This window comes from Martes martes (genome assembly GCF_963455335.1).
Source record: "Martes martes genome assembly, chromosome: 1".
Classification (NCBI taxonomy): Eukaryota; Metazoa; Chordata; class Mammalia; order Carnivora; family Mustelidae; genus Martes; species Martes martes.
The window spans coordinates 82,497,544-82,524,993 of NC_137888.1; the positions used below are offsets into that span (position 1 = coordinate 82,497,544).

General features: G+C 36.0%; 1 protein-coding gene across 2 annotated transcripts in view; it reads left to right on the plus strand.

Moving 5' to 3' along the window:
- The window catches only part of RSRC1 (arginine and serine rich coiled-coil 1), a 449,299-nt gene that overhangs the window by 339,556 nt on the left and 82,293 nt on the right, over positions 1-27,450 (plus strand). The gene's annotated exons all lie outside the window — the stretch shown is intronic.

Consider the following 27,450-nt stretch of genomic DNA (forward strand, 5'->3'; position numbering starts at 1 on the left):
AGATAGATAGATAGATGTGGTACATTCCATATTCTCAAATTGCTTACAATGGGAAGACAGACCTCCAAGTAAATAAATTGAATTCTATATTAGCCTCTGAGCAGCTTAAGATCAGTGTCTTGTTCACTGTTGTAACCTTATCAGTTCCCAAAATGCCTGGTATATAGTATATGCTCAATAGATATTTTTAAAATAAATAAATAAAGTGTAGCATATCAGATCCAGTGTGGACAGAATAGAAATAGTTAGCCTGGGAAGGTTAGGAAGATATGTTGTCGGTATCCTGGTGGTGTCCAAAAATGGTTCCACAATCAAATAAGTTCGGGAATCACCACATTGTATGTGCCCCATAGAGAGACAAAAGCATATTAGAGATTCTGATGAGTTCTGCAGTAAAGATACAGTTTAATTTTGTTCAGCCAACTATTTTCCGAAATACTTGACTGAATATTTCAGCACCTCATTGTGTGGAACCCAGTTTGGGAAATGCTGCTCCAGTTATTTCCTGAGGCTAATAGCTAATGAAAATGATTTTATGTGCTAGAACATTGTGACTTTGATAAAATCTTATGTCATCAACTTGGTATTGTGAGGAAATGTTTAAATAATTTACAGATAAATCTCCACAAGAAAGTATGTCTAGCAAGGTGTGTCTTTAGTCTTTATGGTAGCAACTGACACTGTTTCTCTATTCCGTATTATAAAAGGCGGGACCTCCAAAGAACAAAGTATTTTAAACAACCCAGATTTTCTTTTTATTGAAAAAAATTAAATTAATAGTAGCTTTTTAAATGAAAATGAGTTGTCTAAAAGTTTTCTTTTTCCTTAGTTATTTGGCCCATTTCTTTTATTACACTGAACATCTCTATCAACATTCTACCCCCAATACACCTCTTACAGCTAAAGGCGTTTGGAGTATTTCAAAAATGGTGGCCATGAAAATTTCAAATAAAATATTTTTATCCAAATCAGCCCTATATTAAATTCTTCTGAATACTTCTGTTTTGTGGTATGTTGCTAAAAAGATATTCACATTAAATAGAAATTTAAACTTTATTATGAACTGTAAAACCACCTTTGGGGAAAAAATCTTGGTCATCCCTAATGTAGGTAAAATAGGCTTTAAAGAATTGCTTAACACTAAGAACTTTTATGTTATATATTAATTTCCCCCTATATTTGAGTATTATTAGCTTTAGTAAATTGTTTTCTTCTGAAATGTTTCTTAGGTGACTAAAAATAACATCACAAAACATGTTTGTTATATTCCTAATTGTTTTGACCATAGAATTAATTTTAAAGTCAAAAGGGGCATTGCTTTTTCATCATTTCAGTTCAGAATATTCAGCATGTCACAGATGTTCATGAATAATGTCCATTTAAAACTGTTGGCAAAGAGTGCTGGTGAGTTGGCTAGATGAATTAAATGTTGGGGGGATCTGACAGGCAGCACGCTGCTTTGTGATCATTCCAAAGTTCTAATAATCTCCCTCACCTTCTCTGCCTGCCACTAATGAAAGAGAATAGGTGATTGCACCTCCGGCTATGTTCTGCGCCTAATGACTCCTCCAAAGGCAGATTTATGAAGAAAAAATTAACTTTGAATGAGGATTGAATTGGCCCTGACAGTCTGATAGACTGTGACACAGATTCTGTGGCAAAACAGACGTAGCCCTAATTGATTATCAATATTTTAAGCAAAGTGATGAAAATAAGCATTAAGTGATGAGAAAGGCAGTCTTAATACAGTAGGCAGTAACCAGGACATAAGAGAGTCTTTGGGGAGGTTTGCCTTGATTGCTATTACTGAATTTTATCTGTCAATTTTTACCTTTGCTTCCCAGCAGCCATTGTCCCTCCTTGGTGTACTTTTTTTTCCTTAAAGATCTATGACTAGAATGTTAATCTTTCTGATTACACTGACAAAGCTATCTGCAGTCTCTTCCTCTAGAGAAGTTTGTTTAATATTTAACTCATTTTGAATTGAGATTAGCTTTCATAGTTTTGCAGAACTGATGCCTTTTGTGACGATTTTAGATTAACACGATTTTTGCACATGCTATTTCTAGATTTCTTGTTATTATCCATAAAATATATACTAGAGTAAGATATTGTATATCAGGTATTTTATAATTTCAGGCATTATTTATTTTACATCATTTGTACCAGTGACTTCAGCCTAATCCTAGGAACAAAATAAAAGCGTTTTCCTAGAAAAAATACACAACACACACACATACTCACACACAAAGTGAGAGTCTTTGTATGTACACTCTGGTTACTTACCAAATACATTTTCAAACTAACACCAAAAATCCAACCTGGATAAAATGTTTATGTGGTGCTTCAAAAATTAATTTAATAACTTTTGAAATTATTACAGATCTTTGTTCTTATAGGTTATATTTAGTCCTGTATATTAGAAGCATAGAAAAAAGATCTCCAAAAAAAATCTTTAGCAGTTTAATTCAGTATTAAAATTGATGAGCCAAGAACATAGGGTATGACATACATAATGATGTGTTTGTTTACTGTTAAATAGGTTTTAGATAAATTAGCTTATTTAACAGAGGAACTATACATTTTTTTCCCTGTGTTAAAATACCCTCTTAATTATCAGTCATCAGTATTCATATTGTTTTGTGAAATTAATTTCAGCTAGAAATTGTGTAATTATTGAAAACTTCATATAAGACTCACCATGTTAACTGTGGAGAAAGTTTAAAGGAGATATTTTAGTGTTTTCTTGAGGTCTCTCAGGTAACAAATTAGAGGTAAAATAACATTAAAACAGAGATGGTATAGCACATTGCTTCTCAGTCTTTCTCATACTATGATGTGCAGAAGGATTATATGTGCTTGGCACAGGAGGCTGAACACTCTTGTCTACAGGCTACCGGCTCTGGAACTCCAGCCTCCTCAGACCCTGTCTGGTCGCCCTGAGGGCTAAGAGGATCAATATTTTAGCATACCTATAACTTATTTGCAGCCCAATGATTAGGAAGCTCTGAATGTATCACAGTTACAGTACTACATTTATAAAACCTAGACACAATAGTTTGAAATTTAAATCTTTCTGACATTTAATATTTAAAAGGTATTCTAAAAATTACCCTATCCAAAAAGAGAAAAACAAATACATCTCTAGATATAGTTTTTGCCAGATGGATTAATGACCTTACTCATATTCTCCACCTACTGTTAGTTCTAGTATCTGTTAAGATTATCCAGATTTTGATCCTTGGTTTGACCCTGTTAAAGCAGAATGTACACTGAAACTTTATTCTTAGAGAGTCATTTAATAAAATAAAGTTATCTTTTGGCAGATTTTATTTTCACTCATTTTTAGAGTGTCTAGGATGGTTTTTCTGAAACTTGAAGGACCTTTAAACTAATCAAATCCAGCTCTGTCACTTGACTAGGAAACTGCTTCCCAGATCACAAATTAGATCATGGCTAACCAAGAATGCAGTTCCTCTGATAGACTGTTCCCGTTCAACTCTTGGATGCTTAAAAATCTTAGTATAAGAACTTCTAACTATTGTGTATTACAAAATTATATATTACACTTTCATAGCAGTAAGAAAAAATTTGTTAACAGTTTTCACTTCTAGATGGTATTTTCAGAAAGCGTTTTTCAAAAGTAGTGCCAGTTTATTTACTTTATTTTTACACAGTGCCTTCCCTAAAAGCCTAGCACTGTTTCAAAATAGCCAGTAGAAAAATAGGAAATTATCTATTGTGATAAGGTTTTCTCTATGCTAAATTATTTTATTATTTTAAAGGAGTTAAAATACACTACAAATAAATAATATTCTAGTTTAGGTGAGAGTTCTATAAACACTGATGTTGAGTACTTTGTCCTCAGTCATTCCATTTGTTCACATTCCAACAGACGGTAGGAGAAGCAGAAAGATAAATTATTCTTGTTGCGCCATCTAGCGAAATTCAGGTGCTGTGTATTTACTACAGTGTATTTTATTTGGAGTAGGCTGTCCACTCAGCTCCCATTTGCTATGCCTAGATTATACTGATAAGAAATTCACAAAGGAGAAGAATCTAAAAATTTAAGTCTACAAAGGTTGATTTTTTTCTAGTTGTAATTTTGTTTACAAAATTTTCAAGACTGAAATATTACTAGTAAAAATATAAATACTTATACTCACCTAATCTCTCAAGGCATCGCCTTGAACACAATACAATAAATAAATGAAGTTTTGACAATTGTGCTCTTCCAGATTTTATAAGGTGATAATGTGTTCTAGAGAAAAGTTCAAAATGCTGAAAAATAGGTAGTATGAAATCAGGCAGAAGATTTTGTAAAAAAAAAAAAAAACATTTTAAATGTCTCAAACTTAGCCTTTTATGATAAAATACATTGATGTTTTTCTTCAATGAGGTTATGTTTTATCATAAGTCAAAAACATTTGCAAAGTAATTTGTGCTACATATGCATTTGAAATGAAAATTATATTTTTATATGTAAAAGTGCAGTTGGAACTACTGATTTGTAGTAAGAAATAACACTATTCAAATATGTATTTTTAAAATTTGTGTTTCAAGTGTTTGAAGTGAAAAGTCTTGCTTTTTTGTTTTTTTATGTTGTTGTTTTCTCTTCTAACACTACCTAAGCAGTCAGCTGTTTCGCTTTTAGGTGTTAATTTTTAATATTATTAAATTCCAAGGTCATGCTTTCAAAATGGTGGCACAAGGCGAAATAAGAATACTCTTGTCATTGTCATTGTTTTGTGTTGATATAATAGTAAGTACTGTTACAACTTTTAATATTTTTAAGTATTATTTTTAACATTTTTAAATTCTAAGGTCATGCAAGGTAAAATAAGAATAGTGTTGTCGTTTTGTGTTGATATAATAGTAGGTACATTATTTAAAAAAATGAAGGAAAATAACTCATCCAAACGGGAGAAAATGTTCCCTCTGTATCTAAATTTGTTGTATATGAGGACATATAGGATTTGTGGTGGGTATAACTATAATTTTGAAGATTTTTATTTGATTTGGCATGTGATTTCTGTGAAAATTCAAAATCATAGTGATTGCTCTTAAGTATGTGTTATACAGCGAAATTTCTAAAGTATATAAACCTAAATATTGAAACATACCTTAAATAAATTTTTTGATAAGGGAAGGATTCACTCAGACATATTTACATTTGTGTACAGACATAAAAATACATTATATTAATATAATCTTGATATTAGAAGTTTTGAGGAGTTATGACAGATTTTATATTTGGAATATAATATTCATAGGACTAGAATGGAATGTGCTAATTAATGTAATTTTGTGAGACACTGATAAATCTCAGAATAGCCTCTATTGTCATAGATGTTCTTAAAATATTTAAGTAACAGAATAAAATTAAATCTTTAATACATTGCTATTCCTCAGAGTAATTATTTTGCATGTTAATTTTCAGCTTAGTTCAATAAACAGTTATTTAAGAGCTAATGAACCATGTCTGATACTACAGAATAACCATATCAGTAAGAAAATGACCTCAAGTAGTTGGCAGCCTGATGCAAAAGAAAGACACATACATATCCAACTGCTATCCTAGAGAAGTACAGTCCTTTCAGATCTAAGAGAGGAATTAATGTTGACTAGGATAGTAGACTAAGGCATCATGGAGGAAGTTACAAGACAGTTGAACGATTTGTATTTTATAATACTCTGAATGTAGATAGAGCAAGTATGAAATACAGAGCTAAATTTGTAGTTGAGTTAGAGCATATCCAAGAACTCTAAAAGCATATATATAAACAATTATCTTTTTCAGTTTAAAGTAGGCCCATATTAGAGTCTGTACAGTTTCTCAGAAATATCAAAGAAACCACATTATATATACTTGAGTGTCTGTTTCTCTAAAGAAATTTTGCAACAAGAAAGGATTCATGACTAAAAACTTGGAAATAGGTTAAAAATGTATAAATTCTATCATACGTAGTTTTATTAAGTACATACATGTACTTTTACATTAAAAAGTACTACAGTGGCGTGCCTAGGTACCTCAGTCAGATATGCGGTCGACTCTGCATTTCGGCTCAGGTCATGATCTTAGGGTCATGTGATTGAGCCCTGCTTCACACTCTGTATTCAGTGTGGAGTCTGCTTGACCCTCTTCCTCTAGTCCTCCCCACACTGCTTACTCTCTCTGACTTTCCACCTCTAATAAATACAGAAATAAATAAACTCTTTTTTAAAAAAGTGCTATAGGTAAATACTAATATCTGTAGGAGTATAAGAATAACAACTTCATTGTTGTTATTCTTATATTTTTATTGTTATTCTTATAAAATATATATATTTTACACAAATGCAATAGTTAACCTTTATATGATACCTACCATGGGATATGTACTGTTCTGAGTGTTTGGCATCTGTTAACACATTTAATCTTGACACCAACCCTGTGGTTTATAATGATGGTACCGCTATCAATACTATTTTTAGGTGAATTAGCTGAGACACAGAAATTAAGATGCTTGCCTTAGCCTCATAGGTAGTTAATTGGGTAGTGCCAGGATTCAGACCAGACAGTCTGGCTTCAGAATCTATTCCTTTAACCTCTCTGCCATACTTCTTAGCAATTCATTATGATCTGATTATAGCCATTTCATTAACAGATAATGCTATAGACGTTATCATATTCTAATAAATGTTTTCCAGTTCTTTATTTTCTATACCCAAAAGCTTTTGAGTAGAGATCTGTTACAATATATTATTATACCAAATTCCCAGGGTAGTGTGTCTGTTGTATGTTGACAGACATCAGTATAAATAAGTGCCATTTTGCTATTTTGAAGCTACACATGTTTTCAGCTACTATAGCTTATTTTCTTACCAGCATTTTCTTTCCTTTTTTGAAAAATTGAGAACAGTTTGATAAAGGCTTGATTTAGTAAACATTCATTGGCACTGAACTGAGCTTCGAGAATGCAACAGTAAAACACATGATTATAAAATAATATAGTTTGTGCCAAAATATGATTTCTACAACAGCAACCAACTATCTAGAGTTAGGAAAGAATTCTCATAAAAGGTAGCATTTAAAAAGTGAAAAACACTGAACAATGATGAGTGTGATGTGTTTAACCAAATGGAACTCAGTTCTTAGTGTTTGGAGAGTAAAGGATATGGATAGAGTAGAAGCTGATTGGGAAATAGGTTGGGACCATTTGGTGAAGGATCTTGTAGGTCATGCCAAGGATAATGAGATTTTCTGACCATTTTTGAAAGCACTTTTTTGGGAAGATAGTGGCTTTCATTGAGCTTTCCTTGCAAAAGTAATATTGTTCCACATCCAATCCCTTGAGAAAAGTAGTCTGCTTAGCTTCCAGGCCCCAAAGGATCTAAAGACAAAGGATCTTTAGAGTACTTTCACTAAACCAAACAAAATTATTTAAGACTTAAGTTTTAATCATTAAAGTGTTCTTGATAAATCTCTTGATTCCTAGGCTTCTCTAAATCTGGGTTATAATGTATATTTTTATCTCTTGTCTTCTTGGTAATATTCATCAAGTCATATATTTATTGAGCATCTACTATTTAGCAGTATATTAAGTGCTTGGGTTAAAGTGATGAGCTGTAAAGATAAAATCCATTGGGGCGGAGGGAGGAGTCAAGATGGTGGAGAAGTAGCAGGCTGAGACAACATCAGGCAGCAGGAGATCAGCTAGATAGCTTATCAAACCATTGCAAACACCTACAAATCCAACGGGAGATCGAAGAGAAGAAGAACAGCAATTCTAGAAACAGAAAATCGACCACTTTCTAAAAGGTAGGACCGGCGGAGAAGTGAATCCAAAGCGACGGGAAGATAGACTGTGGGGGGAGGGGCCGGCTCCTGGCAAGCGGCGGAGCAACGGAGCACTAAATCAGGACGTTTAAAAGTCTGCTCCACTGAGGGACATCACTCCAGAGGCTAAACCGGGGTGAAGCCCATGCGGGGTCAGCGTGGCCCCAGGTCCCGTGGGGTCACGGAAGGATCGGGGGTGTCTGAGTGTCACAGAGCTTGCAGGTATTAGACCGGGGATGCCGGCTACAGAGACAGAGCCGAGGAGTGAGCTCTCAGCTCAAGGTTACCTTGAACCGGTCGCAGGCTGGGTGATCTTGGAGCGCGGCCAGAGGCCAGGAAGACGGGAGTAATTGGGCTCTTTTCTCTGAGGGCGCACTGAGGAGTGGGGCCCCAAGCTCTCGGCTCCTCCGGGCCAGAGACTGGGAGGCTACCATTTTCATTCCCGTCCTCCAGAACTCTACGGAAAGCGTTCAAGGGACAAAAGCTCCCGAAAGCGAACCGGAGCTGATTACTTAGCCCGGCCCCTGGTAAGGGCGGTGTAATTCCGCCTCGGGCAAAGACACTTGAGAATCACTACGACAGGCCCCTCCCCCGAGAGGATCAACAAGAAATCCAGCCAAGACCAAGTTCACCTACCAAGGAGAGCAGAAGTCTAGAGGAGGAGAAAGCAAAGCACGGAGCTCATGGCTTTCTCCCCATGATTCTTTAGTCTTGCGGTTAATCCAATTGTTTTTTTAATTTTATTTTTTTTTCTTCTGCTTAATTTTTTTTTAACTTTTACCCTTTTCTTTTTTAACGTTTTTTAACTAGTTTATCTAATATATATTTTTTTCTTTTTTATATTTTTTCTTTATTTGTTTTCTTTTTTTAATTTTTTTTTTTCTGAACTTCTTTTTATCCTCTTTCTCCCCCCCACGATTTGGGGTCTCTTCTGATTTGGTTAAAGCGCATTTTCCTGGGATATTTGCCACCCTTTTAGTATTTTATTTGCTCCTTCATATACTCTTATCTGGACAAAATGACAAGGCGGAAAAACTCACCACAAAAAAAAGAACAAGAGGCAGTACCGAAGGCTAGGGACCTAATCAATACAGACATTGGTAATATGTCAGATCTAGAGTTCAGAATGATGATTCTCAAGGTTCTAGCCGGGCTCAAAAAAGGCATGGAAGATATTAGAGAAACCCTCTCTGGAGAGATAAAAGCCCTTTTTGAAGAGATAATAGAACTAAAATCTAACCAAGTTGAAATAAAAAAAGCTATTAATGAGGTGCAATCAAAAATGGAGGCTCTTACTGCTAGGATAAAGGAAGCAGAAGAAAGAATTAGTGATATAGAGGACCAAATGACAGAGAATAAAGAAGCTGAGCAAAAGAGGGACAAACAGCTACTGGACCACGGGGGGAGAATTCGAGAGATAAATGACACCATAAGACGAAACAACATTAGAATAGTTGGGATTCCAGAAGAAGAAGAAAGAGAGAGGGGAGCAGAAGGTATATTGGAGAGAATTATTGTAGAGAATTTCCCTAATATGGCAAAGGGAACAAGCATCAAAATCCAGGAGGTGCAGAGAACCCCCCTCAAAATCAACAAGAATAAGTCCACACCCCATCACCTAATAGTAAAATTTACAAGTCTTAGTGACAAAGAGAAAGTCCTGAAAGCAGCCCGGGAAAAGAAGTCTGTAACATACAATGGTAAAAATATTAGATTGACAGCAGACTTATCCACAGAGACCTGGCAGGCCAGAAAGAACTGGCATGATATATTCAGAGCACTAAACAAGAAAAACATGCAGCCAAGACTACTATATCCAGCTAGACTATCATTGAAAATAGAAGGAGAGATAAAAAGCTTCCAGAACAAACAAAAACTGAAAGAATTTGCAAACACCAAACCAGCTCTACAGGAAATATTGAAAGGGGTCCTCTAAGCAAAGAGAGAGCCTAAAAGTAGTAGATCAGAAAGCGCAGGGCCAGACGGCTTCCCAGGGGAATTCTACCAAACATTTAAAGAAGAACTAATTCCTATTCTCCTGAAACTGTTCCAAAAAATAGAAATGGAAGGAAAACTTTCAAACTCATTTTATGAGGCCAGCATCACCTTGATCCCAAAACCAGACAAGGATCCCATCAAAAAAGAGAATTACAGACCAATATCCTTGATGAACACAGATGTGAAAATTCTCACCAGAATACTAGCCAATAGGATTCAACAGTACATTAAAAGGATTATTCACCATGACCAAGTGGGATTTATTTCAGGGCTGCAGGGTTGGTTCAACATCCGCAAATCAATCAATGTGATACAACACATTAATAAAAGAAAGAACAAGAACCATATGATACTCTCAATAGATGCCAAAAAAGCATTTAACAAAGTACAGCATCCCTTCCTGATCAAAACTCTTCAAAGTGTAGGGATAGAGGGCACATACCTGAATATTATCAAAGCCATCTATGAAAAACCCACCGCAAATATCATTCTCAATGGAGAAAAACTGAAAGCTTTTCCGCTAAGGTCAGGAACACGGCAGGGATGTCCATTATCAACACTGCTATTCAACATAGTACTAGAAGTCCTAGCCTCAGCAATCAGACAACAAAAAGAAATTAAAGGCATCCAAATCGGCAAAGAAGAAGTCAAACTATCACTCTTCGCAGATGATATGATACTATATGTGGAAAACCCAAAGGCTCCACTCCAAAACTGCTAGAACTTATACAGGAATTCAGTAAAGTGTCAGGATATAAAGTCAATGCACAGAAATCAGTCGCATTTCTTTACACTAACAACAAGACAGAAGAAAGAGAAATTGAGGAGTCAGTCCCATTTACAATCGTACCCAAAACCATAAGATACCTAGGAATAAATCTAACCAAAGAGGCAAAGAATCTATACTCAGAAAACTATAAAGTACTCATGAAAGAAATTGAGGAAGACACAAAGAAATGGAAAAATATTCCATGCTCATGGATTGGAAGAACAAATATTGTGAAAATGTCTATTTTACCTAAAGCAATCTACACATTTAATGCAATCCCTATCAAAATCCCACCCATTTTTTTTTTCAAAGAAATGGAACAAATAATCCTAAAATTTATATGGAGCCAGAAAAGACCTCGAATAGCCAAAGGAATATTGAAAAAGAAAGCCAAAGTTGGTGGCATCACAATTCCGGACTTCAAGCTCTATTACAAAGCTGTCATCCTCAAGACAGCATGGTACTGGCACAAAAACAGACACATAGATCAATGGAACAGAATAGAGAGCCCAGAAATAGACCCTCAACTCTATGGTCGACTAATCTTCGACAAAGCAGGAAAGAATGTCCAATGGAAAAAAGACAGCCTGTTCAATAAATGGTGTTGGGAAAATTGGACGGCCACAGGCAGAAAAATGAAATTGGACCATTTCCTTACACCACACACGAAAATAGACTCAAAATGGATGAAGGACCTCAGTGTGAGAAAGGAATCCATTAAAACCCTTGAGGAGAATGCAGGCAGCAACCTCTTCGACCTCAGCCGAAACAACGTCTTCCTAGGAACATCGCCAAAGGCAAGGGAAGGAAGGGCAAAAATGAACTATTGGGATTTCATCAAGATCAAAAGCTTTTGCACAGCAAAGGAAACAGTTAACAAAACCAAAAGACAACTGACAGAATGGGAGAAGATAGTTGCAAACGACATATCAGATAAAGGGCTAGTGTCTGTCCAAAATCTATAAAGAACTTATCAAACTCAACACCCAAAGAACAAATAATCCAATCAAGAAAAGGGCAGAAGACATGAACAGACATTTCTGCAAAGAAGACATCCAGATGGCCAACAGACACATGAAAAAGTGCTCCACATCACTCGGCATCAGGGAAATACAAATCAAAACCACAATGAGATACCACCTCACACCAGTCAGAATGGCTAAAATTAACAAGTCAGGAAATGACAGATGCTGGCGAGGATGTGGAGAAAGGGGAACCCTCCTACACTGTTGGTGGGTATGCAAGCTGGTGCAACCACTCTGGAAAACAGCATGGAGGTTCCTCAAAAAGTTGAAAATAGAACTACCCTATGACCCAGCAATTGCACTACTGGGTATTGATCCTAAAGATACAAGCGTAGTGACCCGAAGGGGCACGTGCACCCGAATGTTTATAGCAGCAATGTCTACAATAGCCAAACTATGGAAAGAACCTAGATGTTCATCAACAGATGAATGGATAAAGAAGAGGTGGTATATCTACACAATGGAATACTGTGCAGCCATCAAAAGAAATGAAATCTTGCCATTTGCGACGACGTGGATGGAACTAGAGGGTATCATGCTTAGTGAAATAAGTCAGTCGGAGAAAGACAACTATCACATGATCTCCCTGATATGAGGAAGTGGAGATGCAACATGGAGGGCTAGGGGGGTAGGAGAAGAATAAATAAAACAAGATGGGATCAGGAGGGAGACAAACCATAAGTGACTCTTAATCTCACAAAACAAACTGAGGGTTGCTGGGGGGAGGGGGGAGGGAGAGGGGGGTGGGGTTATGGACATTGGGGAGGGTATGTGCTATGGTGATTGCTGTGAAGTGTGTAAACCTGGCGATCCACAGATCTGTACCCCTGGGGATAAAAATACATTATATGTTTATTTAAAAAAATAATAATAAATTAAAAAATTTTAAAAAACATCCATTGGGGCACCCGGGTGGCTCAGTGGGTTAAAACCTCTGCCTTCAGCTCAGGTCATGATCCCAGGACCCTGGGATCGAGCCCCGGGTCTGGCTCTCTGCTCAGCAGGGAGCCTTCCCCCCCCACCCCCCACCTACTTGTGATCTCTATCTGTCAAATAAATACAATTTAAAAAAAAAAAGATAAAATCCATTAAAATATTTTGAAGATCTCATTTAGACAAAAAGAAAAAAATTTTTCTCAAAACTTGGCCATGTGGAAATCCTTTCGTATCTTGTGAAAAGAAGAGAAAGTTTGGTATTATCTTCATTTTACAACTAGGATTCCTCAGGCACTTCTTTGAATTTAGTTAATAGCACAATAGTTTAATTGCATAAGAGTGTAGCTTCTTGAATACTAGTCCATCATGCACCTCTTCCTCCCCTTTCCTCCCCTTGATTCCCCGGGATGCCTGAGTCTTTTGGTAAACATATATGTTACATTTATGGATTATTTTGATTTGTTTTATTCCTATATTTACATCCTGAAACTGTTAGGTCCCTTCTTCAGAGCATTCTGTCTGTATCTGATTTGTATACATCTGATAGCGTAATCTCAAAATATAGGAAGCAAGCATTGACATGATAGCAAGGATAAAATTTGAATCCTGTTACCATGTTGGGAGATATATTAAAACAAAAACAAGCTACCAAATTTGGTCTGGTAAGTATATACAAGATCCCCAACTCAAGAAGTAGGGAATATATATTCTTTTCAAGCATGGATTAAACATTTACGAAGTTGGCCATATACTAGTTAATAAGGCAATCTGAGGGGACCTGGCTGGCTCAGTCAGAAGAGCTTGTGACTCTTGATCTTGGGGTCGTGAGTTCAAGCCCTATGTTGTGGGTAGCATTTACTAAAAATAAATAAATTTAAAAAAAAAAACAAGTAATAAATAAGGCAAATCTGAACATACCAAAACCTGTCATTTATACTATATCTTTAATCAGAATGAAATTAAATTAGACCTCAGTGTAAATAAAGAAAACCAAATAGTTTGCAGATTTTAAAACATCCTAAGTAACTCATGAGTCCACTTAAAAAAAAAAGTCTCATTGGAATAAAATGAATTTAAATTCTGTATTTTAAAATAAAAACTTATTGAGATTTTAAAAGTACAACATTTCAACGTTCCTTTGGCCGGGAATCTGTGTTTTAACAAGCTTCCATGTGATGCTGATACATGCTGAAGTTTGAGGACCATTGCCTTAAATAAAAATACAATAACCTAATGCCTACTTGAAAATATCTAGCAACAAAAGAGAGATTGTAAATATTGATAATGATTAATATTGGGCCTAGAAAATCACTACTAATGTCTATTTTAAAAAATAGAATCCCAGGGGTGCCTGGGTGGCTCACTCGGTTAAGCATCTGCCTTCGTCTCAAGTCATGATCCCAGTGTCCTGGGGTCAAGTCCTGCATGGGGCTCCCTGCTCAGGGGGAGTCTGCTTCTCCCTCTCCCTTTGCCCCCTTTCCTTGCTTTGTATGCTTTCTCTTTCTCACTCACACTCTCTCAAATAAATAAATAAAAATCTTTTAAAAAAGAATTCCAGTTTTGGAGGACAAATTCTCATCATCATAGTGTGATAAAATGGCTGTAATTGTTACTATATAATATTCTTTGATTCTGATCTTGTATTGTGAATGTTGGAAATATTCTCCTATTTCAGAACTGCCATATACAACTGAAATAAGAGAAAAGTACTGTATTTCTGTTTTCCTGATTATATTAATTTCTTCTGTTTGGTGTATTTATTTTTTATTGCCTATAAAAGTATGTATATAAGTGTCTTTTCATCATCAAAACAATTTGAAGAATGCTGAGAACCTACATGGTTTTATGTGTAGTGTGCCTCATTAATGAAAGACAGAGACTTACTAGCAAAAATTTGCCTATAATACAAATGTTTTTGAAATCTCTTACATAGATTGTAAATTTCTTACATATCTTATACATACATTCTTAATCATTTCTAATCCAGAAAAATCCTGGCATATTATTTCTGTGATTCTTGTTTATATGCAGTTATTTCTGTTTGGGACTGAATTCAGTTGCCTGAGCATTGGTATAGATCATGACTATGATTTTTAAGGGATACAATTTTTGTTCCTCACCTCTACCTGAACTTACCACTGCTATTGTTTAATTCACCTATCACATGAGAGAAAAGAACATGCCTCTTCATTAATAGGCTGATAAAAGGTCATACATTGGTCCAGTTTACAGTTCACCCAGGAGAGTAAATGCAGCCATTCCATTATGTGCCTAATTTTCACAGATGTGGGGGAGTAGAAATCTCAGAGATCGTTCCAAAACCAGGTCACACCTCCAGGGTGCTTCAGTTTGTCATTCAACAAAGCCTGCAATTATTAATTTTGAATTGTATTTGCAGTATTCTTTAGCATAGTAGGGGCATCCTAATTAGTAGGGCAATGATACCACTTCATCTATCAGAATGTGATATATAAAAAGTACGTTTAAAACACACTTTTAACAGGATTAAATCAGGACATGGCATAAAGCTCCTTTGGGACAAATTTGTGAACTCAGCAGTGGAAGTCGTCTGCATTTTATCAGAAGTGTTAGCATTTTTACTATAGAGATGTATGTGTTAAAGCACTGAAATCTGCTGTTGGCCTCAGACTTAAATGATGAGTCTCTCAAGTTGAGGCAACCAAAATCATGGCATGTACCTAAGTATTGAGCATTTCATATTCCTGAAAAAAAAAAAACCAATCAACTTCACAATCTTTATTAATAGCCTGGCAGTTTCACCCCAAATTATTTACTATCTCATACTTATTTTGTAAGAGCATTTCATTTATGACTTTCTGACTTAATAATTAAATTTTAACTAAAAAAATTAGCCATCCTTTATATTTAGAAGCACTCATAGAATTAGATTTGTATTATACCAGTTATTTCCACACAGTTTTTAAAAGTCATTATAGCACAATGAGAAGAGCAGACAGACTTGTTCTAATTCTTGACTCACTCATTTATTAAGTATGTAATCTTGAGCAAATTAAGCCTCTTTGAAACTTTTTTATTTGATAAATTTGACGTTACACTTTATAAAGTTAAGGTGTACAGGCTGTTACTGTGATATGTGTATGTATTATAATATGATTGCCCTTGAAGCAATACTTACCATATTACATCATTATACTACAATATCATTGCCTGTTTTCATTATACTATCCATTAGATTTCTGTGGCTTATTTACTGGTTTAAAGTTTGTATGCTTACACCCCATCAATCTTCGCTCTCTACCCCAACCCCCTGGCATCCACCATTTTATTCTGTTTTGTTTTGTTTTTTTACAGGTTTGACTTTTTTAGATTTAACATATAAGTGATATCATACATTACTTGTCTTTCTCTGTCTGATCTAACTCACTTACCATAATAGGCTCATACATGTTGTTGCAAAAGGCAGGATGGTCTCCTTTCTCATGGCTAAATAATATTCCATTCTATATATACACCACATCTTGTCTTTTTCCTGATCTCAGAGGAAACTCTTTCCATTTTTCTCCATTGATTATATTAGCTATGGGTATGTCAGATATGGCCTTTTTTATATTGAGGTATGTTCCTTCTTTACCAATCTGTTAAGGTTTTTAATTATAAAATGGTCTTGTATTTTGTCAGGTGCTTTTTTCTGTATCTATTGAGATGATCATGTGATTTTTTAAAATCTTTTTATTGATATGATTACATTTATTGATTTCCATTGAAGCCTTTTGAAGATTATATGAAATAGGACAGTGACTGACACATAGTAGGCCTATATAGGTTTTTGTTTTCCCTTCAAGAACTGAAGCCATGGGAATGAATGATATTAATAAGAGTATATAATTCTAATTTCTGAAAGAAGAAACTCCTTTTCTAATGTAGGAATAAAGTAAAAATTAGAAAAAGAAATATGTCATAATGTTTTTTATATGGAAAATCATTGCATCTCATCCTTGATTTCTGGCATATATAATTAAGCATTGTCAATTCCAGACTTTGGTTCTTATTTTCAAAAGGATTGTTTACTTTTAGTTACTCTTTAAAAATATGGTATTGATAGTGTGTTTGAAGTTACTGAAAAGAATAAGCTTTACAAATCACTTAGCAAAGTCTACAGTACGATTCCTTTCAAAGAGAATAATTCTGGAACTCCAAACCCCAGAGTTTTTCTAAAATGCTGAAACATCTTTCTTGGAATGGGGGTTATAATGGTGGCCAGCTGACGTCAACCTGACATCTAGTTGATGGATGTGCAATAAGTCAAAGGAACACAGAAGGATGGAGTTATTTTTATTTTCCATATCAGCATTCTGTAAAAAAGGAAAAAAATCTAGTATTGCTTTTTTTTTTTTTTTTGTGAGACTAGACATCACAGCAGTTCTGTATCCCCATGTTGTTTTAATTGGATTGTTTTCAATTTTTTTAAACTTTTATTCTTAGATGTTAGTTAATGACATCCTAATTACTGTGGCTAAGCAGTTTATTCGGTTACAGAATGGGAAATTGGGTAAGCATCAGATATCAACACAGTTGGAGAAGAGAAATACAAGCATGGCCAGAAGGCTATAGGACTTCACAAATTTTGTAAAAATCTGTTAGTTATCTACTTTTCCTCTTAATTGTAACCAAATCTATGTGATGCTTTCTTTGCCATTGGAATGCTCATGGATTCCAGCAGGAACACTGGAAAGAAAAATACCTATTCCAGTGAAGAGCATTAAGATATTTAGGTACATTTGCACATCTGTTGGACATACTTAGTGAGTCATTCAGCAGTGAAATTGATCATCAGGGCTTTTCTAATAAATGACACAGAAAATTCTCTGATAGAACGGCAAGAAAGGGCATGTAAAGTCATCCTGGCAAGTTTGGGTAATCTTTAAACCACTTAGGGGTGTAAGAATTAAGAGAAAATCCAGAAGACAAAGCATAGTTAGATAAAATAGTGAAAGAAAAAGCTTTTCTTTTGGAAACTATTACAGAGTATAAAAAGGGAATTTTATGTAAAAGCAAATAAACCCAAATCATGCAATATGTTCCAAAAATACTCCCACATTGGTGCTTAAAGAAGGAAGGAATTTAAAACTATGTAATTTTTTTTAAAGTTTTTTTTTATTTGACAGAGAGAGAGATCACAAGTAGGCAGAGAGGCAGGCAGAGAGAGAGAGGGGGAAGCAGGCTCCCTGCTGAGCAGAGAGCCGGATGCGGGGCTCGATCCTAGGACTCCAGGATCATGACCTGAGTGAGCCGAAGGCAGAGGCTTTAACCCACTGAGCCACCCAGGCGCCCCCAAAATATGTAATTTTGTAGTTTTCCATTTGTCATTTGCATTGAATCAACAACTTTTCAACATCACCACCATTTTTTACTACTGTTTTAACAATTTGCAGAAACAAATGTAAATGTTTTGCTGAGTTATATAATAACTTTAAGCATGTGATAACACAAAACCACTTCTGGACTTCAGAATAATTATGCTTAGCAGAATCAGAACTATAAATACAGAGAACAAACTGATGGTTGCCAGAAGGGCAGGGATGGAGGGTTGGGCCACATGGGTGAGGGAGAGAGGGAGATAACAGGCCTCCAGTTATGGAATGAGTGAGTCAGGGGAATGAAAAGCGGAGCATAAGGAATGCAGTCAATCATATTGCAGTAGCAATGCACTGGGACAGATGGTACCTATGCTTGGGAACATAGCACTTAATGTGTAAACTTGTCAAATCACCAAGTTGTACACTTGAAACTGATGTAACATTGTCTGCCAACTATACTCAAATTAATAAAAAGAATAATTATGCTTTGGAAGTAATGGTTCCTGTCTCTAACTATTAAATGGGAGGGTTTTGTAAAAAATTAGATGATGAAATATCTTTATACCTCATAGAATCTGAGTTAGAGAAAAAATTAAAATAAGTTGGTGAAAACATTAGATTAGCATTTCCCAAAGTATATTCTTTATTTTTATCAAAAAAGAATGGTGCTTTGGTAATATAAGGTCAAGAAACACAGGCTAACTAAGTTAAAAAGGATTTTAACTGCAGAATATTGTGAAGCTCTAAGTTTGTCAGTGAGTATTATGACTTTCCATGAGGGGGAGGATTCAGTCAGTGTTGTGTTGCCCAGTCTTATTCCACTGTGGAAACTTGTTTAAGTGGAGAATTAGTATTCTGTGGAGCATGCTATGATATTGCTAGGCCAGAGAATCTCTGAGGTTCCTTATAGCTCTAGGTATTTATGATTTTCTGAGAATTTGACTACACTGCATTTGATTTGTAGTGCAACTTCATTCTTGACTTACAGTCATTTTGAAAAGATAGGGTCTCCCTGACAGTTAACAGTACCCTGTGGGGACTGAGCACTATCCATGGTTAAATGTCCCTTGCATTCTATGACAGCATACTTCCTGGCTTTCTTCTTTCTAGTGTTTATTCCATGGTGCATCAGGACTGGATTGAACCATAAAATAAAAGATAAAATGTAACTGAGCTGGTTCATGAAGATTTCATGACCCAGATGACTGGCCTTTCCTCCTGGCTAACATTTAGTTTTTCTGCAAGAGACAGCTCAAGTATCACTTTCTCCTAGAAGGCTTCCCTGACTGACCATGTCCTCTTCCTTCATTACTTCCAAAACACCTGTATACATGTATTTGCTTGTTTATTTTTACGTTTCCCCTTCTAGTCTTCATCTCTCAATCCTCAGCACTTAGTTCAGTGATTAGGGTACAGTATTCTGCTGGAGAATTTTCTATATGATCTGTTTTATATTTTCTTATAAATCCATTTTGAATGGACAGATGAAGGAACTAATGAAAAAAATTCTTATAAAGTGATCTAGCAAAAGTTAATATTTTTAGAGCATTTATTAATAATGAACAATGGCTTTTTTTTCCTTTTTGCAGTGTCTATGCAAAAATTGCAATTTAATGTCTGTAAAATACCTTTTCAGTTGTACTGATTTGACTCTTCTGGTGTTTGAGGTAGATTCCGAATAATCGTTTCAAACATCACATATGATTAAACGTTTCTAGGTATGCATTTGTACTGCTAATATTTATTAATGGCATGAGTTGGTAAGGAATAAGAACTTAAAACAAATAGATCTCACTTCTGTGCCACATGTGCAAAGAAGGACACAGAGGCACCAGGGCGAGCAAATATTATGACCATCCTTATATAATCTATAAATATGCAGAAGCAGCAGCCACATTCATATGTCAATTTATAAATGAATTTGTTAGTGTTACTGGTGAGTTTTTAGTTTTCTACTGTGCTGACATCTAGAGAAGTACAAAAACTATAGGTAAAACCCAGCAAAAATATCTGAGAAAGAGAGATCATGGCCTGTTTGGATTTTTTTTAACATTACATTTTTCATATTGTATGTTTTTTTTTTCTCTGACAGTCATCCTGAATGATTTCTTATCTAATACAGGTTTAATATTCTCTAATTTTTTTCTCATTGTTATTTTTTTTTAAGATTTTATTTGTTTATTTGACAGGCAGAGATCACAAGTAGGCAGAGAGGCAGGCGGAGAGAGAGGAAGGGAAGCAGGCTCCCCGCTGAGCAGAGAGCCCGATGCAGGGCTCGATCCCAGGACCCCGGGATCATGACCTGAGCCGAAAGCAGAGGCTTTAACCCACTGAGCCACCCAGGCGCCCCCTCATTGTTATTTTTAAGTTCACATCTAGACCTTTTGAAATCTCTAGAGGTTGCTGTTTTTAAATATGTAAAGAAAAATCAGGCTTTTCTAGTAACTTCACTTCCTTGAATTCAAGATTTTCATGATTTTATCAACCAAGCTATTAAATCTGTAATTATCTACTTTAAAGCATATACACCATCCTTGATCCAAAATTATACCATTTGTCACATATCTTTATAAGTTTCTTCCCATATAACACAGACCACTACATGTGTTTTAGACTCTTAATAAAAGTTGATTTCTTTACTAACAATGACACTCTTCTTGCTAAAGCCTTAAAAATACCACAAAGTAGTAACTTGCTGCTAGATTTGGTAAATTTACTGAGTATTTACACCTTTGTTACATCTTGAGCAGACACTTATTGTTACTCTCTCCTTTTCATCAAATTCTCAAAAGAGATGGTGGCACAGCTGAGCTAAGATAGCACAATCACTTGGTTTTTCTTCTCTAGGTTAAGGCAAAAACTACCTTAACCCTCAATGTGAAAGCTCAAAGGAAATTTCCTAAATGCAGATATCACTTTTGCTCTTCGCTAATTGTTGCTCTCACAGACACATAGCATGAAAATTAGTAATGCCATTATTTGGGCATTTTCTCACTTAGATCCATAGTTCACTGTAGTTTTCCAGAGATACAGTTACTGTTGAAGAATGGTAGTGTAATACTTCAGAATCAGGCTTACACTTGAAAGAACCACTGCTTACTGTACTACTTTAGATGAGCTCCTGTATTTTGGAAAACAGTAGGAGGAAGAGAATCTTAGAAATTCCCTTCAGTTGCAAAGGCTTATGGGATTCAGCATAGTACTGTAACAAGAAGCTCTCTAGGTAGATTTTCTTTTTTTTTTTAAGATTTTATTTATTTATTTGACAGAGATCACAAGTAGGCAGACAGGCAGGCAGAGAGAGAGAGAGAGAGAGAGGAGGAAGCAGGCCCCCTGCTGAGCAGAGAGCCTGATGTGGGGCTCAATCCCAGGACCCTGAAATCATGACCTGAGCCGAAGGCAGAAGCTTTAACCCACTGAGCCACCTACGCGCCCCTAGATATATTTTCTAAGGCCACCTTAAATATATAAAACAAATAAGTATGTAATAAGAGTTGTTACAAAGCAAGAGTCCTCTTCTGATTTTCCATGTGATTTTTGAATAAAGTATCTTCAGATATAAGTTTCATCGTAAACAGTAACTTGTTCATGGAAACAGTTTGTTATTCTCTGATTTTGCTTAATATTTGCTTCTGAGTGAGTAAGTAGCTAAGAAATAGGCTTTAAAAAGCATTAAACTAGAGTCACCAGGGTGGCTCAGTGGGTTAAAAGCCTCTGCCTTCAGTTCAGGTCATGATCCCAGGGTCCTGGGCTTGAGCCCTGAATCGGGCTCTCTGCTCAGTGGGGAGCCTGCTTCCCTCTCTCTCTGCCTGCCTCTCTGCCTACTTGTGATCTCTGCTTGTCATATAAATAAATAAAAACTTGAAAAGCATTAAACTAGAATTCACAAGTTCTGTATCTTCATTATTCTGACCTCTGGCTAATTATTTAGCTTTCTTGGGCTCTATTTCTTCATCAATAAAATATGCATTGTAATAACTTAACTAGATAAAATACTCCAGGTTCTTTGGGAAATGAAACCTTATTGTTTATATTGTACCTCTTTTCTTCACACTTTTTAAAAAAGTATATGACAACATTTAAACTGAATAGACATGTGCCATTCATGGTAAATGTAGTAGGAAAGAGTAGTAGAAAATTTTCTTAAATGTATTTTGATGACTAATCCAGTAAAGTCCATACACATGTGAAGGACAGGATGGACAACCTTGGGTATAATAATAGTGTACTGATTACAGATTATCCTGTTTTACAGTCATTGCTTAAATATTTTGACACAGCAATGCCTAGAAAATACTTGTGTCTTGGTCCTTTTCTTAGTGTGAAAAGCACTAAGAGTTATAAAAACTGAAATGAGCAGAAATATACATTTTGCTAGGTGTCTTATTTACAATTTATTGAAACATTTCTCTCTGGGCTCCAGAATTTATAGTAGAGCATCACAAAAATCACCAAACTTTAGCATCATAAGAGACTAATATCCTTAACGTTGTAGATGGAATAAGAGCTAATGTATGTATTTTTAAAATAAAGGTAATATATGGGTACCTGAGTGGCCCAGTCTGTAAGGCATTTGCCTTTAGCTCAGGTCTTGATTCCCAGTGTCCTGGGGTTGAGTCCTGCTTCAGGCTCCCTGCTCTGTGGGAAGCCTGCTTCTCCCTCTGCCTCTCTCTGTCTCTGTGTCTCATAAGTAGATGGATAAAATCTTCCAAAAAAATAAAATAATAAAATAAGATAAAGATAATATAATAATGTAAAGAACCTGTTGGATTTGGATAGAAACTCTGCTCTGCCACATTTGAGCTTAGGCAAATAAATTAGGTGTTTTTCATGTATAGTTCCTGTCTCCTTTTGTGCATTTACATATATTTTCGTGTATTTTATTTTTAGTAAATGGAATCATGCTATATATTGTTATTCAGCCAGCCATTTCTGCTTAATATCTGTCCTGAAGATCTTTCCATACATACAAATCTATCTCATTCTTTTGATAGCTTTATTAGTATTTCACAATATCATCTTAGATAGATGTTGGAACATATGGGTCTTTCTTCTATGCTTCTAATTCTGTGACCTTGAAAAAGTTATTTTACTTCTCTCTGCTACAGTTTCCTGATCTGTAAAATGAGGATATAGTCAGTTTGAGACTGAAATGAAATACACACACATATATAAACACAAAAGCACACATAAGCCTTAAATCAATGTTAACCTTGATGATGATGATGATGATCATGTCACCTCTTCTCTCTTATGTGTGTATTTCTTTGTTCTTTTCTACTACATTCAGGGAAAATTCCTTGGTAAAATCTCTAATACACTCATTAGTCTTCAGTTATATCCATTCTGTGCTTCAGTTTAGGTATGGAGTTCTAATTTGATGATCAGAATTTAATTCCCAAGTAGCAATTAGTATCTTCTGAAATCACTTTAAGGATATTATGTACAGTGATTCCAAAAAAAAATTTGTTTGCTTTATTAACTCTCATTCCTTTGTATAGTTTTCTTTAGAGTGTTATTGTTGGTTGTATTGTTCTTGCTTGTTTTCTCTCTCAAGGGATTGGTTTTCCTCAAATGTCTGGTAATTCTAGGTTGGCTGCTCATCTTTATATTTGACAGAACCTGTAATCCTACTATTTCAGCTCATTATACCCAGTGTCCCTTGATTGTGTGAGGGGCAAGATGTATTCGTGGTAATGACATATTAGTAGCTTGTCATCCCTTTTAGATGGGTTAGTAGTTAACTGACTCTTACCTCACTGGGCCCAGTGCCTCCTACATTCATTGCTTTAACCTGTGGCCAAACACTATCTATACCCCCACTTATCACATTGAGGGGGTGTTGCCGTTGTTCAGCTGCTTTAATAATAATTCCCCATTTGACACTCACCTCAGTCCTACCACCTGTGTTTGGTCTCCACTGAGTTTAAAGTTAAAGCGTCCCTGGAACTTCTTCCACGTTTTTATAGTCTTCTGAATATGATTGGGCTGTGATTTCTCCTAATCATTTTTCCATTGATCTGGTCCCATCTGCTTTCCATTTTTTAAGAATTCTTTGACATTTCTGGTCTATTCATAATGGTGCAGTGTCAGAGATTGGGCTACAGATAGGAAAGAACTTCCAAATGCAGGTTCCTAAACACTTACAAAGAGATTTTCTCTGGGAATATTAATATAGTCCTTTCTGAAAGTAGGGGATGAGTTAGATGCCTTGTCAGTCTTTTCCAGTCCTTGAGTCAACTGATTTCTTCTCTTAGAGCATATAAACTACCTCCCCAAATCATTTAAAATCTAAGCCAACAGCTACAACAATCTAAAAAGCTATATCCTTGTGGATTTTTTATGAGATTAGTAAAGATGAGAATAAATACTGGTAATATGCTGTTAACTACACATACCGAATAATTTCTCTGTTTAGCCCCACACCCCCTCTGCAGCTGCTTTTCTGATCTTCATCATTCATATGAACAGCCATTGAGGATTTCTTTTCAGAACGGAGACTTCACTTTAAAAGAACAGCATGAGGGCACCTGGGTGGCTCAGTGGGTTAAAGCCTCTGCTTTCGGCTCAGGTCATGATCCCAGGGTCCTGGGATCGAGCCCCGCATCGGGCTCTCCGCTCAGCGGGGAGCCTGCTTCTCCTTCCTCTCTCTGCCTGCCTCTCTGCCTACTTGTGATCTCTGTCTGTCAAATAAATAAATAAAAATCTTTAAAAGAACAGCATGATATTTGTGTTGACTTTCAAAATCCTTTTAATTATTTGTTTAGGAAACATTCATCATACACTTCACATATTAGGCAGGGTGCTCAAACTGCTGTAATAAACAACTCCAAAGTTTTAGCTCTAAGACTAAGACTAAGACAGCTCTAAGACAAAGTTTTAGCTTTAAGACAATATAAACTTGGTTTTTGCTCATACCACAATGTAATGCAAGTCATCAGGAAAGCACTACTTTTTGCAGAAATTCAGTAACCCAGATCCTTTCATTTGGGGGACCATGTTCTCTGGGTCCTCTGTCCCGCCATTTGGATAGAGAAGAAGACTGAGGATTACATGGAAGCTTTTTATAGGCTGGGTATGGAAACATGATACACAGTATTTACACTCACATTCCTTGGCTTGAACTCAGGTAAATGAATGGCCACACTGAACTTCAGGGGAGACTAGAACAGTAGGCTGGCTAAAGACTTAGGAAGAAGAGAATGCCAACAATTTTTGTCACAACTACTTTGTGCCATCCTTTCAAGGAGTTGACTGTTTCCTCTAATGAAGGAACAAAGTATTGTGCATTCCATAAGGAAGGTATTAAAATGCCTAAGAAGAAAGGAGGGAGCAATCAGATCCACTTGGAAACAAGGGATATTGATAAGAGAAGGTTTCATAAAAGAGAGTGACATTTCTAAAAATTTTGATAAGATGGAGCAAGAAAGTGAGGTGGGCACACCAGTAAGAACAAAAGCATGACAATACAAACAAAAGCCAGTGTGGCCCAGCAAGGCCATGCATTCCTGAGGCAGTGAAAAGAGGAGTGGTAAATGATGAGGCTAGAAAGTTACATTGAGATAAGACAGTGAAAGGCTCTAGATGGTATGATAAGGAACTAGGATTTGGATATATATATATATGCAACAGGGCACCTTCAGAGGTAGTTTTTAGCAGGGAGTAGTATGATCATATATGTGTTTTAGAGTGGTGCATTCATTCACATAACAATTCTTGAACATCTCTAGGTTCTAGATTCTGCGTCTGTTGCTAGGGATACAAAACAAGGAATTCATTCCTTGCTCTGGTGGTAATATAGAGGATTCATTGGAGGGAATAGGATTAAAAGTACAGAAATCAAATAGGAACTCCCTTCTTATTCAAAGTGAAAAGACATAAGACATAAGGTCCCAAACGTGATTATTGGCAATGAAAATGGAAAGGTTTGGATGAATTCTAGAGCTAATGTGTGCAGTAGAAGCAATTGGAACTCCTAACCAATCAGATATACAGCGTAAGGAGAGGAGTGTCACAAAGATTTCCAACCTGAGAGAAAACAGGAAATACCAAGGGAAGCAGATCAGGTTGGAGGAAAGGGGGAAAGGTTATGAGCTCAATCATGGACATGATTTGAAATATCTATGTGGAAATAATTGGAAAAAGAGTTCTGATGATCAGGAGGGGGGCCAGAAATGGAGCTACCTACAACAGGCATATGGATTACATTTTAGACCTTCTATAGACTGCCTAAGAATGGAACTCCAAGAAGTAAAAAGTGGGTAAAAGAGACCACAGCCAAAAAAGGTTGGCGAAGATTTTTGGCAAAGATGTGGTTGGTTAGCAGTTTGGGGGTGTTTTTTTTTTTTAAGATTTTATTTATTTATTAGAGAGAGGGAGCACAAGCAGGGGAGGGGCAGAAGGAGAAGCAGACTCCTGCTGAGCAAAGAACCTGATGGAGACTCAATCCTAGGACCCCAGGATCATGACTGAGCCGGAGGCAGTCACTTAACCAACTGAGCCACCCAGGCGCCCAGGGTTAGCAATTTTTTTAAAAGGGGAGACTATAAGGACAAAACTGAGATAACCAGTAGATTTGGCTGCTGTAGAATTTTTAGGGGCCATTTTGCGAAAGCTATGGGAGCAAAATCTAACAGGAACAAGAAAAAATAACTTGGTTGGAAGAGTAAATATTGTACAGGATTTGTGAGACGTTGAATGTATTTTTAGTCTGAGAAAAAAGAAAGAGTGAGTTTGAATCTTAAGAAACAGAAAAAAAACCATAAAGCATATGGAAAGGTTTAGGTTCTAAAGCACAAGTAAATGGATTTGCTTTTTGAAACAAGGAAAAAGTAAGGATTGGTGAACATAAAAGTTTGGAGGTGAATGGGAGGGGAGGCTGAAAAAATATGAGAGCCAGGGAAGCTGATGTGAGGCTTTTGGCACTTGTGGAGAAAGCATAGTAAATTCTGAAAAATGAGATTGAAAACCAACTCTGGATATTGATGAAAGATGAGCAACATGGAAGGATCCATATTAACTTCTAAATCACTGGTTTTTCATAGAAATAGTAACATTTAGATATTGTTTTGTAGGGAGTCCCGGAAGCAAAAATAGAGAAAAAGTAGTTAGATGTGTTGATAGCAGTTTGGCAAAACAAGAAAGGAATCGGGGCATTGAGGGTGTTAATATGTGTGGAATTGAAATGGTTGTCTTGGGGGTCAGGTTGTGTAGGGAAGGAAGCAGAGCCTGGAGAGGACTGTCAAGTCTGGGGGAGTTTGGAAGAGCCAAGGGACTAGAAGTTGTATATAAGGTTAGCGGAAGATGTAAGTATTTTTGGTAAATGGTGTGTTTTATAGTGGATTCTGCTGTAAAGTCTGAAGGGAGTGATCATGAATCATAAGAATACATCTTACCACTTACCGGTAGTGTTCTTTGATATCAAATTTTGTTGTACATCTAATGAGATTCAGTATCCCCATCTGTAAAGTGGGATTGCTATCTTTTAGAGAATATTAAAAAAATTAGGGTAAACTAGGTCATGTATAAATGACTATACATGCTTCCCTGTTCCCGTTTAAATAA